General features: G+C 37.0%; 1 protein-coding gene across 2 annotated transcripts in view; it reads right to left on the bottom strand.

Moving 5' to 3' along the window:
- The window catches only part of AFG1L (AFG1 like ATPase), a 202,207-nt gene that overhangs the window by 142,830 nt on the left and 45,514 nt on the right, over positions 1–13,863 (bottom strand). The window lies entirely within an intron of this gene.

Genomic DNA, 13,863 nt, shown 5'->3' with positions numbered 1-13,863 from the left:
TGTTAGTGTCTGAAAAGATTCTATAATGAATTGATGACACACAAGAATCAATAGAAACTAGAAAAGAAAAATGTCCAAGAGGAAAGTTGGAGACCAGAGCAAGAGTACCAAGGGGATAAAAACTCAGAGGAAACAGGGGTGCCTGGGTGGTTCGGTCAGTTAAGTGTCCACCTCTTTACCTCTTGTTTTTGGCTCAGGCCATGATCTCAGGGTCGTGAGATCCAGTCCCAAGATGGGCTCTGCCCTCAATGGGGAGTTTGCTTGAGATTCTCTCTCTCTCTCTCTCTCCCTCTGCCCCTCCCCATTCTTGCACTCATATGCACACTCTCTCCCTAAAAATAAATAAATAAATCTTTTTAAAAAATTCAGAGGAAACAGACTATACAGACAGCTAAAGGAAAACTTCAAAATAAAACTGTAATCTGGGGTACTGGGGGGCTCAGTTGGTTAAGTGACTGACTCTTGATTTTAGCTCAGGTCATGATTTTAGGGTGGTGGGATCAAACCCCATGTGGGGCTTGGTGCTCAGCACAAAGTCTACTTGTCCCTCTCCCCCTGCTCCTCTTCCAACTCTCATATGTGCGCACACTCTCTCTCTCAAATAAATAAAGTATTTTAAAAATAAAACTGTAATCAATATAATTAATATGCTGGGGAAAATAAGAGAAGCTATTAAAACTATAAAGCAAGAACAAAATGCAATTTTGAAAAAGGAACATCAAGAACAAAAGAACATTTTGAAATTTAAAATATGGTAGCAGAGGGGCGCCTGGCTGGCTCAGTCAGTAGAGAATGCAACTCTTGATCTTAGGATTATGATTCAAGCCCCATACTGAATGTAGAGATTACTTAAAAGTTAAAAAAAATTTTTAATATATGGTAGTAGAAATAAAATTTCAGAAAAAGGATTAGAAGATAAACTTGAAGAAATGCCTCAGAAAATAAACAAATAAGTAGCAACAAGAATAGGTGGAAAATAAAAAGCTACTGGATTAATTCATTAGGAGGTCCAATATCTGACAAAAAAAGGAATTCCAGAAAGAGAAAATAGAGGGGGGAAAAGAGGAGGAAGTTATCTAAGAAATAATGCAGATTTTTCTCAAATCTGAAGAACCTGATTTCTAAGTTGTGAGGACAAAGTAAGTATTCAGCACAGGGAGGGAAATTAAACCTGTATCAAGTCACAATCCTGACTGGTATCATGTACCAGGGATATAAAAGAACATCCTACAAATGTTCAAGGTGGCCACTGGGGACGGTGACAAAGAGGTAGAGGAACAGGTCACAAACAACAAAGAATAAGATTTGAGGGACAATGATATCCAATCTAATCTATTAAATCTACCCATCGAGTATGAAAATGGAAAATTGACATTCCAGACAGAAGGTCTTAAAAACACCCCCCAACAAAAATAGGAACACCTAGATTCCAGGAAAGACAGGATCCTGGCAAGGAAGCCCTGGTAAAATGGAGGGTTGCTCCAGAAACACAGAGGCACAGGCAGATCAAGAAAGCAATCTAGTCCAGACCGACACAGGAGGATGGAGGGCTCCAAGGAAGAAACAAAATGAACTTCTCTGTGCCTGATATTATTCTCAACCCAAATAACCATCCTAAATTTTGTTCCACTTAGAAGAGTAATCTTCAAACTCTGTAACAGTTTCTAATCATCTGTACAAAAGCCAAGGTTAAGCCAGAGCAGAGAGAGAGCAGAGGGTAAAAGCAGAAAGAAACGAAGAAACGAAGGTTTACCCCACTTAGCACAAACTAGATCAGTCAAGATTTTGGCAGAGAACATCCTCAAAGGGTGGATATAATCTAGTACATAACACTTTTGTTTTTACTCTGTGGGTTCACTCCAGCATGTCAGAAACCTCTCTAGCTTTCCTGCTCCTCTTAGCTTTCTCTGTAAACCCAGTGCCTGACTCCAGCACGCCTCATCCAAAAGAACCTTCCCCATGATTTAGGCAAAAGGATCTTCTTTGCTTTGATTTTGCCAGCTGGATGCCTTCCCTGTGTTCCTCTGCACATTAACTCTCCATCTATTCTTAAATCTCAACGGAAAACAGATTCCACTCCTGCCAAAACCTCTTAATTTGTTTTGTTTTAAAATCTTATATGAGCCATTCTTGTACACTGGTTATTCTATTTTCAACTTGCCAGAAAAAAGCATTATGCTCTTAAATAATTTTAGAACAGCTTCAAATTCGAAAACTTGCATAGAACCTCATAATCTCTAAGTATATTCTATGTATCAGAAATCTTTTGAAAGCAACATTCTCTATTAGGTAACTTGAAGTGTCATAACAATTCATAATTCTTCACAACACATTTTGTAGGAATAGTCCAGGGTCTACTCTAGTACTTTCATATGATATCATCAATATATGCTAAATAAATGAAGTTTGAGAGAAAAATTTAACAAGATTGGGGAAAAACGATGACATGGAGAGAACTCGATCAATGCTGCCCCTATAAATAACTTTTGGTCCTATCTTCTGTTTTACCCACTCAAACTCAACATATTTTGGAAAGAACATTTTAGCAAATATATTACACCATATATTACATGCATATTTTACAATTATGTAACTATGATATTATATAATTGTAACAATTTAGATACTGTCTACCTCAACAATACATACTCCCAAGTATTTTCACTTGGAGAGGGTAAGCTGATTTTCTCCTAATATATTTCAGTCTACCAAAAATATTGAAATTATTTCAAGGGATTTAAAAATCTATATTTTTAAGGGGAAAATCAGAATTGAATGGCAAACAGTAAGACTATTTAGACTATAAAATGGATCCTAAACGAGTTTTAAAATTCTGTATTCATAGTAGTGAATTCAGGGAAAGTAAAGTTCACAGTTTTCTTCAAAATGACTTACACAGGAACCCACATCATTTACATGTTCCTAATTTACATTTTCTCACAGTTTACCCTATTTTTCAGTTCCATTAAATTTCCTTTGTTAATGTTTTAATTTCTAACATTTGTTCTTAGGTCTCAGAAAACTCCACCCTAAATCATTCCTCAACAAATGATATTCTCCATTTCCTTCTCCCATACTTTCTCTCTCCTGCTCTGCACCCCAAGAAGCTAACCTTGCTAGCTAGCTGCTAACTGGTCTCAGCCCTTGGGACACACTAGCAGGAGATGGCAGGGAGGGAGCAGAGAAAAATCGGCCATTCCTTCCTGTTCCCTCTCTGCCTCCGAGCTGTGTCTCTGGCAAAGCTGCATCCCTCCAGGACCATCCATCAGGTCCTCATGCTACAACTCCAGCCCACTCCAGGCTCCTCCTTCAGTCCTCTATCCCTTGTTTGCTGTATTAGGCCTGCCCTGCCCATGACTATGTCATCTGGATCCAGTCTTTATTTGAAACATCTGCTGTGAATGGTTTCCTGCCAGGATGCTGATACTCACCCTACCCTTAAAATGCGCACACTTAGCACTTACTAGTTGAAGGCTTGAAACTCTGAACATGAACAAGTTTCCTTAGGGACCAGTTGTAAGATTTGCTATGTTACCTATATTTTTGGAAATTTGTAAAGGAGGATGACAACACCGTCTCTAATGGGGTTTTGACAATATATTATAGATTGTTACCTGGTAAGTTTAAAGATGATGTTGGAAGGTAGTGGTAACCTATCACCTATCTCCACTAGTATAAAAGAGCAGAAGAACACTGGAATTGAACCCAAAAGACCTAGGTAAAAATGCTGGTTCTGCTACTTTACTAGCTTAGTGCCTCTGGATAAGCCATATCAACTCAACAACCTGCCATTTCCTTATCTACTAGGTGCAGGGGACGTTACAGGGGAGTTCCCACACACTACCCAGCTCTGTATAACTAATCACAAGGTCCACTCACTCATGCTCAAGACCACAAACTTCATGTTTTACTGAGGTTTTTGTTTTGTTCCCATCAAAATCTATGTACCATACCAGAAAAAAAAAAAAAAATGACACTCTTTGAAACACCTCTCTCAAAGATCCGAACACTAACGTGCACTCAAGCTGCTTCTTATCTATATAATAAACTCTATACCAAACACATAAAGAAAACATTCAAGAGCACGTAGCACAATTTCAAATATAGTCAATACACTAAGCCATAAAGGAAACCTCAATAAATTCCAAAGAATCACTGTACTCCAACCATAATGTATAAAATTAGAAATAAACGATGGAAGGATAGTAAAAATAGAAAAATCTTATCCTAAGAAATCAACCCTCCCCTCATGTCCATCCAGACTTTGGAATATTGCTGAAACAAGTCTGAAAGCCCTTCAGAGTGCACCCTCTCACCAGTCCCTTCCTATTGCCAACAATTCTGTTTCATTGGTTAGTTCATTCTCTGTTTCTACAATAATTCTCTGGAACCTTCTCAGCTCCTTCAAGCTCTTCTACACTTCCCCCATCACTTTCAGCAGATGTCTCCCACTTCTTCTTAGAGAGAAAACAGAAGGCATTGAGGTGGAACTCCTTCAACTTCCTACATCAAACTGCAATCCCACCCATTTCAGCACCCATCTTTTCCTCTCTCCCTCTTGTAACAAAGTGAGATGATTCCTCTTCCTATGCAACTTTCTTTTCTTTTCTTTTTTTAAGATTTTATTTATTTATTTGACAGAGAGAGAAAGAGGACAAGCAGGGGAAGCAGCAGAGGGAGAGGGAGAAACAGGGAGCCCAATGCAGGGCTCCATCCCAGGACTCCAGGATCACGACCTGAGCCAAAGGCAGATGCTTAACCAGGCTCCCCTCTAAGCAACTTTCTATTTCTGGATCTCAGTTCTCACCCCCACCACCTTCTTAAGAACCATACCCATCAAATTAAATGTTTCACTTCTCTTGTATTCCTTTTCATCAACATCTTTATAAATGTGTTGCTGTGAATTTATTTTTACAATCTTTAAGTATAATGTCTTACAAGCAGGACTTAAACCCAAAAACTAAAATGGAAAAGACAGAAACATTAAAACCAGTGAAATGAAACATTTCTGGGTTTTTTTTTTGGGGGGGGGGGAATGCTAACAGTAAAAAGGCAAAAAAAAAATCCTGCAATATTACAGACAACAATTTTTTCCTTAGTAAACAGGAGTTTTTATAAATCGATAAGAAAACAAATGGCTTAAACATTTGAAAAAATACATTTTCTCCTCCACAATGAAAGAGATGTGTTTTAAAATAACAATGAAATACTGCCATGACAAAAACCTAAAAGTCTGAGAGAATACAGTATTGTCAAAAATGTAGGGAGACAGGCAGGCTCAAAAATTAGTAAGAATATGAATTGCTGCCATCTTTTCTTTTCTTTTTTTTTCATAGCACAGTGAATTTTAATGTCCTCCCCAAAGGGGAGGACACACAGCAGATTTCTGGAAATACCCCAAAATTCATCCAGTAATTCCACTTCTGGGTATTTATCCAAAAGAAATGAAAACACTAACTCAAAAAGATACCCCCCCTCCCTTCATGTTATTGTGCCACTATTTACAACAACCAAGACATGAAAATAACCTAGGGGTGGGTATATATATATATATATATATATATATATATATACCCCTAGGGTGTGTTATATATATATATACACACACACCCCACATTTTCTTTATCCATTTATCAGTTGGTAAATTTCTATATATATATGGATATTACTCAGGTATTAAAAAAAAAAAGGAAATCTTGCCATCTGTAACAACATGGAGGGATCTCAAGGGCTTTTTACTAAGTGAAACAAATCAGACATAAACAGACATACACGGGGGATCCCTGGGTGGCTCAGCAGTTTAGCACCTGCCTTTGGCCCAGGGCGTGATCCTGGAGTCCCAGGATCAAGTCCCGCGTCAGGCTCCCGGCATGGAGCCTGCTTCTCCCTCTGCCTGTGTCTCTGCCTCTCTCTCTCTCTCTCTCTATGTCTATCATGAATGAATGAATAAATAAATAAATAAATAAATAAATAAATAAATAAATAAATAAATAAATAAATCGAAAAGAAAAGAAAAGGAAGAAACAAACAAACAAACAAACAAACATATACTGGGGTACCTGGCTGGCTCAACTGGAAGAGCCTGTGACTCTTGATCTCAGGGTTGTGAGATCGAGCCCCACATCAACTAGAGATTACTTAAATAAACTTTAAGAAAAAAGGGAAAGAAAAAGACGTATACTGAATGATATCAATTATCTATGGAATCTTAAAAAAAAAAAAAAAAAAAAACTCCTAGAACTCTCCAGTCAGAGAGCATTCTCAAGTTTAGAATACTTACTGTTAATAACCTAAATCAAAAGAGAGAATAAGAAAAGCAGGTGTCAGAAGAATGTCATTAAAATTTTTTAAAACAGTATGACTAAACTGACAACTGTTCAATAAAGAAATATGCTGTGGGGTACCTGGGTGGCAAAGTTGGTTAGGCATCCAACTTCTGGTTTCAGCTCAGGTCACAGTCTCAGGGCGGGGAGACTGGGCTCCTCACTCAGTGTGGAGTCCAGTTGGGATTCTCTCTCCCTCTGTCCCTCCCCACTGAGCTCAAGCTCTCTCCCTCTCTCTCAAATAAATAAATAAATCTTAAAAGGGGGGAGGTACCTGGAAGGCTCAGTTGGTTAAGCGTCTACCTTCACCTCAGGTCATGATCTTGGGGTCCTGGGATGGAGGCCCACATCCAGCTCCCTACTCAGTGAGGAGTCTGCTTCTCTCTCTCTCTCAGCCCCCTCCCCGCCACTTGTGTTCTCCCTCTGTCAAACAAAATCTTAGGAAAAAAAAAAAAAAAAAGAGGACGGTTGATGATACCACCATTGTTTGGAGTCCTGGCTGTTATGTGTTTGGTGATATACTCCAAACCACTAAATACAGTAAAATTTATGTTTTGAAGTTTATACACAGTATTTAAAGCCCATTTCCACCCAAAGAATCTTTTGAACATGGGGTTTACATTTTAAAAAGTAAATATCCAATCATTATTCTATCAAAATGTTATGAAACATAATCAAATACAAAATGTGAATCCAAACACACACACACACACACACACACACACACACACACAGTTAAAGGGATATTTAGGGGACAACTTAAGAAATGTGAATGTGGGTTTCATATTTAGGGTTGCCAGATAAAATATACAATGCCCAGTTAAATGTGAATTTCAGATTAACATCAAATAATTTTTTAGTATACACATGTCCCAAATATTGCAAGAGATATACATCACTAACAAAGTATTATTTACCTGAAACCCAAATTTACTTGGACATTCTATATTTTTATTTGCTAAATCAGGCAACTATATTTTCGATAATATTATAACAATGTTAAATTTGTTGGGTGTGATAATGGTAATTCAGTTATGCAGGAGAAGGTCCTTGTTAGGACATACACAATGATGTTTTTAAGGGTCAAATGTTACTATGTTGCAACCTTCAGGTAATTAAAGAAAATACATATGTGTGTGTGTGTGTGTACATATATATGTACATATATTTAGAAAAAACAAATGAGGCAAAATGTCAACCATTCATGGATATAAGCAAATTGTTGAAATTTTTCAAAACAAAAAGTTGGGGGGAAATATGGTGATTATTTACTAAATTGCTTTTACTTTTTGTTTGGTGAACTGCTTTCACTTTTGAATTAAGTCTAAAATTATTCTAAAAGTATCGGCATATTTAACATTTTAGACAAGTGCTTTCAAAACTGTTGCCAAAACTATTCCTTTAACTGCTGCAAAGTAAACATTTGTCATCCTCAGGAATATTTTGATTTAATCATTTTAACTTATGTTTTGTTCCTTATATTAAAATTTTAGCATTAAAAAGTAATCCAAGGTGACTCTCATCAAACTTATAAATTTAAACAGCATGTCCTCCACCTTTTTGGGATACTACCCACCTGCTACTTCAGCATAATTTCCATTAGGACAATTAGATAATAAGGGTGATGCTTTAAAATAAAAAGGGTTGTTTTCAATTTGTTTAAAATGCAGGAATACTACTTTTCCTGTTTCTCCCCACTCCCCTCATCATTCCATTATTATCTCCAGAAATGATAGAATCAGAGACAATGATTCCAGCTGGAATGCTGAGCATAATTACATCTTTTAAAAACTAGCATTATATCATTCTCAACATAGACCACTTTCTGATAAAAGTAGATCACTTCAGGTTTCTAAGAAGATCTTTAAAAACTAAAAGACTGAACACTATATGTTAGCACCCATAAATTCTCTTTAAATGAAAATCTTTTTTTAAATGCCTTCAGCTGAATTGCAAAAGAACCCTCATAACCTAAAGTACACCAATTTGTTCAGTTTACTAGTATAATTAAGCCTATTTAAGTATCTAAATAACTAGCAAGTGTGGGGAGGGGGGGGAGCTTAAACCTCTAGAACAACCAGCATAAGAAATGGCTTAATTTCTGACTCTAACAGAGTTTGAAGATGCAAATGACTTTTTAATGCCTCATGCATTCAAGCAATAAGCATTTATAAGTGTCTATATGTGCCACTGGGAGACAAAATAACAGCCAGCAATTTCTTCAGCAAATCTTCCATGTTAATTCACTCATGATACTCTGATTCTGGACTGGCTTAGACAAAACTATGCTAGGTGTGATCTATTCCAGTCCACTACTAATTCAGATGAATGTCCTGAATTATGCTTATGCATTAATTTTCAAACCAATCTGAATTCATCCAAAAGAAAAAAAAAAGGTGTGAAAAATATTCCTGATTTTTTTTTCTTTTAATATATTTATCCATTTCAGAGTGAGAAAGAGCACGAGCAGGAGGGGCAGAGGGAAAGGGAGAGAGCATCTCAAGCAGACTCCTCACTGAGGGCTCAATCCCACAACCACAAGATCAGGACCTGAGCTGAAACCAAGAGCCGGACACTCAATCGACTGAGTCACCCAAGTGCCCCAATATCCCTCATTTTGAATCTGGTTGAGGTTTCTCCTGTATTATCAAATAACTGATTCTATGGAGGGAATGAGAAAACAAACATATCCATAGAGAGGCAAATGGATCTAGAAACTTCTAGAGACACCAACACTCTCACACAGACACACAGATAGGCTGACAGCCTTCAGAGTCAGCAGAGATTGCTTTGTGCATCTTCACTGATGGCTTGGTTACTCATTTTTCATTTATTCTGCAAGCATGGATTGACCACTGAGCATCTACTTCATAGCAGGCAGTGAGCTGGGCTCTGCGACCTAAAAGACCCAGAAAACAAAGTATTTACTAAAGGAGTATTTGGTCACCAGGTGAGCAATATAAGACAAATGAGACAGAAGGATGGAGCAAGGGGTAGCCGTGGCAGACCCAGAGATGAGAGAAGGTCCTAGCCTTTTCCAAGGATTTTCAAATAGTTTGTCACAGCTGGTGCTTTAACAGCAAAGAACTAAGACAGATAAAGTGGGCAAGAGGCAGGGACTAGGTTCTTAAGGACCTTGTAGAACACACCAGTGAGTCTGTATTTCCTCCTGAGAGTACTGAGAAGTCTTAATTAAGCAGAATGGAATAATCAGATTTTGTGTTAGAAATACTGCTCTTGATACATTGGAGAATAGAATGGGAGGAAACCATAGACAAGGACACCGGCACTCACATCTCCAGGCATTCTGGTTGCCAGGTAAAAGTGTGTTTCAGGAAGAAATATTTGTGGGGGGATTCATGTGGTTCACTGAAGCAAAGACAACTGAAAGTAGAACTGTGGTGGTTTTCATTACCATGAAGAAGGTACAGATTGCCTTACATCTGTGCTTTAGGCTTCTCTTAAAGAAACTGTACACAGCATGGCAGTGTGGCTTGAAACATGTGTTCAGATCCTAATATCTGCACATTTCTAGGAGAGATGAGGGCATGGGTTGCAATTGCTCAGTTTTTCTTCCCTCATCTCTTATTTCAAAATAAAGGCTTTCACTCAGTTAAAAAAAAAAATAGTAAGCAGATTTTGCTTTACACAACTTAAACTAAATGAAGGCAAATATCTAATTCTTGAAAGGCTTAATATTGTTAAAAGGGAATAACTTCTTAGAGTTAACCTTCAAGGATGCTGCCTTCATAGAGAATCTTCAGGAATAGCAACAGTGAAGAGCTTAGGAGGGACAACTCTAAACTTCAGGCTGAAATAGATTTTATTGGAAAACAACTGAAAATAAAAGGAAAATTTAGACAATTCCAAACCAGATTAACTGGTGACTTTACAAGAAGAATGAAACTACCAGAACTTGATAAACCATAATCTATTACATCACATGGCTTTCCCAATTAGAGTGTGCCCTTCACCCAAGGGCCTTCATCTAAAAAAAGATCCCTCACCCTCTACTTAGATTCTCACCCTTGCTCCCATGCTTCCCTACCCATTGCTTCCTCCAAATCAAAGGCCTTATTGCCAGCGCATAGAAGTGAACAATTCTTAAAATGGAGACCTCTGTTTTCTTACTCCTTGAATAATTTCTGCCAAGGGATTTTTCTAGCCTGCCATCTATCCATCCTGATTTTCCTTTACTATGTAATGAATTTTCCCCCACAATCCCCACATCCTGAAAATGATAGGACTGCCTTTAGGTTTCATTCAGTCTTCACACAAACTTCCTGAACATTTTGAACCTAAGAAGAAATTTGAGACTTTTTTCATCTCCAACTTTAATTTTGAATACTCCATTTTAGTTTCAAAAATTGCTATTGTTTAATAACATAAATGGAAGTTTTATAGAATGGTTCTCAGTAGTGTTTTATAAAGTAATTATTAATCTTACTAAGTGTATTATTTACATTTTATTCTCTGTAGATAGTAAATATTACATTTAACAGAAACATTTAATAATGATTATAAGAATAATACTAAATGTATTTAATACTAAGACAGTCACATGGCCAATTCAGAAACTGGAAACATTTGATATGGTAAAGCCAGTGTCATGTGCCTACAGCAATATCTTCATTTATCTTAATAACACAAATGTGAAAGTAATTTAATATATTTTTAATTGGAATATTCTTAAACATGTTGAACACAGTATTTTAAATATAGTAATAGGAGTTCATAGTTAATACATATAAACTTAAATATATAAATAGGGAGTTTTGTGGTTTTTTTTTTCAAATTTTTTTTTTATTTATTTATGATAGTCACAGAGAGAGAGAGAGAGAGAGAGGCAGAGACACAGGCAGAGGGAGAAGCAAGCTCCATGCACCGGGAGCCCGACGTGGGATTCGATCCCGGGTCTCCAGGATCACGCCCTGGACCAAAGGCAGGCGCCAAACCGCTGCGCCACCCAGAGATCCCCTTTTGTGGGTTTTATGCTGTTGATTTTAATGTATATATCCACATTTGGAATCTGGTCCTTTAAGAGTAAATCAATAGTACTCTGATTCATAAAATTTCTTTTTAATTGAGTCAGAATTTTAAGTCTCAAGTGAAAATAAAATTCTTTTATTTAGTCAGCTCTCAAAGACTATTCCCATATGCATTTCATACCCACATGATGTTTTTTAATTCACTGAGTTATAACTGTTTATGATCATTCTTCTACTGAACAAAGTATGACTGAAATCAGTAACCATTACTCTCATTCACATCTGTATGCTCAGTCTCCAGCATGAAGCCTAGCACATAATGAGAACCAACTCTCTTTTTGTTGAATTGAATTTATATATAACAAAATTCAGGGTCCTCCAATAAGCAAAGAGATACATTTTCTAGCTAAGCATGACAGACTTTTCTCTTCTTTTTTTTTAAGATTTTATTTATTTATTTGAGAGAAAGTGAAAGAGAGAGAGACAAGCAGGGGGAAGGGCAGAGGGAGAAGCAAACTCCCCACTGAGCAGGAAGCTGATGGGGCTCTCCGGGGCCCTGGGATCATGACCTGAGCTAAAGGCAGACATTTAATCGACTGAGCCACCCAGGCACCCGCATGATAACCTCTGTTATAAAACAAAATGATTTGCTTTTCCCAGCTACACAACAGAACTACTTTCCCATGTCCACTCTGAAGATTTATTAATTCTCCTTTAGAAGACAAAAAAACACTCGGCTCATTATTTCCCCAGTATTTGAAATGAGTACCTTACTTTAAAAAGACAAAACATTACCGAAAGAAAGATTAAATCCAATATTAAATGGACACATAGCTACACATATAGAACTCAGAAACATCTGGCATTCATGAAAATGATTTAAGGCCAAGAAAATTCAGCTCATGGAATTTCAGAGAGAGAAAAAAATTTCCATTGCTAAAAAGTCTAAGGTACTTTCTATGCCTTTCTGAGCTCTGTGTTAATAATTTCCCCTCCTCAGTCTGTTTGTAAGAACCAAATGATGAACGAGTCTAAAACTACATTATCAAATTGTAATTCCCTCAAAATGATTTAAAAGAACCTGTCAAAATATCTAACAATTACACTTAAAAATATTTTTACTATAAACTGGCTAACTTGGATTAAATACTGACTAACTGGTTACCTACCACCCAGCTTTATCAAATCTCCATATTTTGACATACTTATTCCAAAATTTAAGTAGTAAAACGTTAGATACAGTTGAAGCCTCCCTTTGTGTCCTAACTCCTGAGAGTTAACAATCCTGATTTTGAAATCATCCCATGCATTCCATTTTAGAAGTACATTCTGATTTACTTACCCATTTTTGAGGCATCTGCTAATTATCCCCCCAAAACAGACTCTTCATCCATTCTCCTATTGCATTTTTTTCTATTTTTGATAATCCTTTATACATTCTAGATAATAATCCATAGTCAATTATTTTTGATGCAAATACTTTCTCCCAGTCTATGTTCCACCTTTTCATTTTTCCAATGATGCTTTTTTCTTGGCTAAAAGTTTTAAATTTTAGTACAGCCAAATGTATCCAGCTTTATCTTCATAATTTAGGCTTTCATATATATATATTTCTTTTCTTGAAAGACAGAGAGCTCGAGCAGGAACAGGGGGAAGAACAGAGGGAGAGAAACAAGCAGATTCCTCAATGAGCAGAAAGCGCAACATGAAGCTCTATCCCAGGACCCTGAGACCATGACCTGAGCCAAAATCATGTCGGGTGCTTAACCAACCAAACCACCTAGGTGCCCCTATGCTTTCAATTCTTATATAAGAAATTCTACCTTTTCCCAGGTTCATAAAGATATTCCTCTATATTTCCCTCAAGAAGGTTAAGTATAGGACATTAATTCGATGTAATTTATGTTTATGTGCGTGTCTGGGTGGCTCAGTCAGCTAAGCATCTGCCTTTGACTCAGGTCATAATCCTAGAGTTCTGGGATCAAGCCCTGCATCTCTCCCTCTTCCTCGCCCTGTCCCTCCGCTCAGGTTGTCACTCTCAAATAAATGAAATATTTTTAAAATAATAATAATAACATATTTATGTTTAGAAGAAAAGGTACCTAATTTTATTTTACTTTTCACATAATCAATTGTCTGACTCCTGTTTATTGACTAGACTATCTTTTCCCCCCACTGATTTGCAGTGCCACTTCAATGGTATGTCAAGTTGTCATGCAACTTCTGAACTTCCTATTTTGTCCCATTTGTTTGCCTATGTAATGGAATACTGAATGATTCTGTTGACTAGAGTAACAGGGAATTAGATTGGAAAGCTAGATGAAGACTAAGTACAGTTCAAGTAGAGTAGTGAATATAATAATGGTCTCCCACCAGTCTTCAAAATCTGGTCAGGTAGCAGTCATCTAGGGCAGCAGTCAGTAAATCATGGCCTGTGGGCCAAACTCAACCTGACACCTGTTTTTGTAAATAAATATTTGCTGAAGTACATTTATATATAGTATTTCTGTGGCTGCTTTGATTACAATGGTAGAACTGAGTAATTGGGACAG

Source organism: Canis lupus, chromosome 12 (assembly GCF_011100685.1).
Source record: "Canis lupus familiaris isolate Mischka breed German Shepherd chromosome 12, alternate assembly UU_Cfam_GSD_1.0, whole genome shotgun sequence".
NCBI classification, from domain to species: domain Eukaryota; kingdom Metazoa; phylum Chordata; class Mammalia; order Carnivora; family Canidae; genus Canis; species Canis lupus.
The sequence above is the reverse complement of the archived record's forward strand: the minus strand, read 5'-3'. Positions and strand labels throughout refer to the sequence as shown.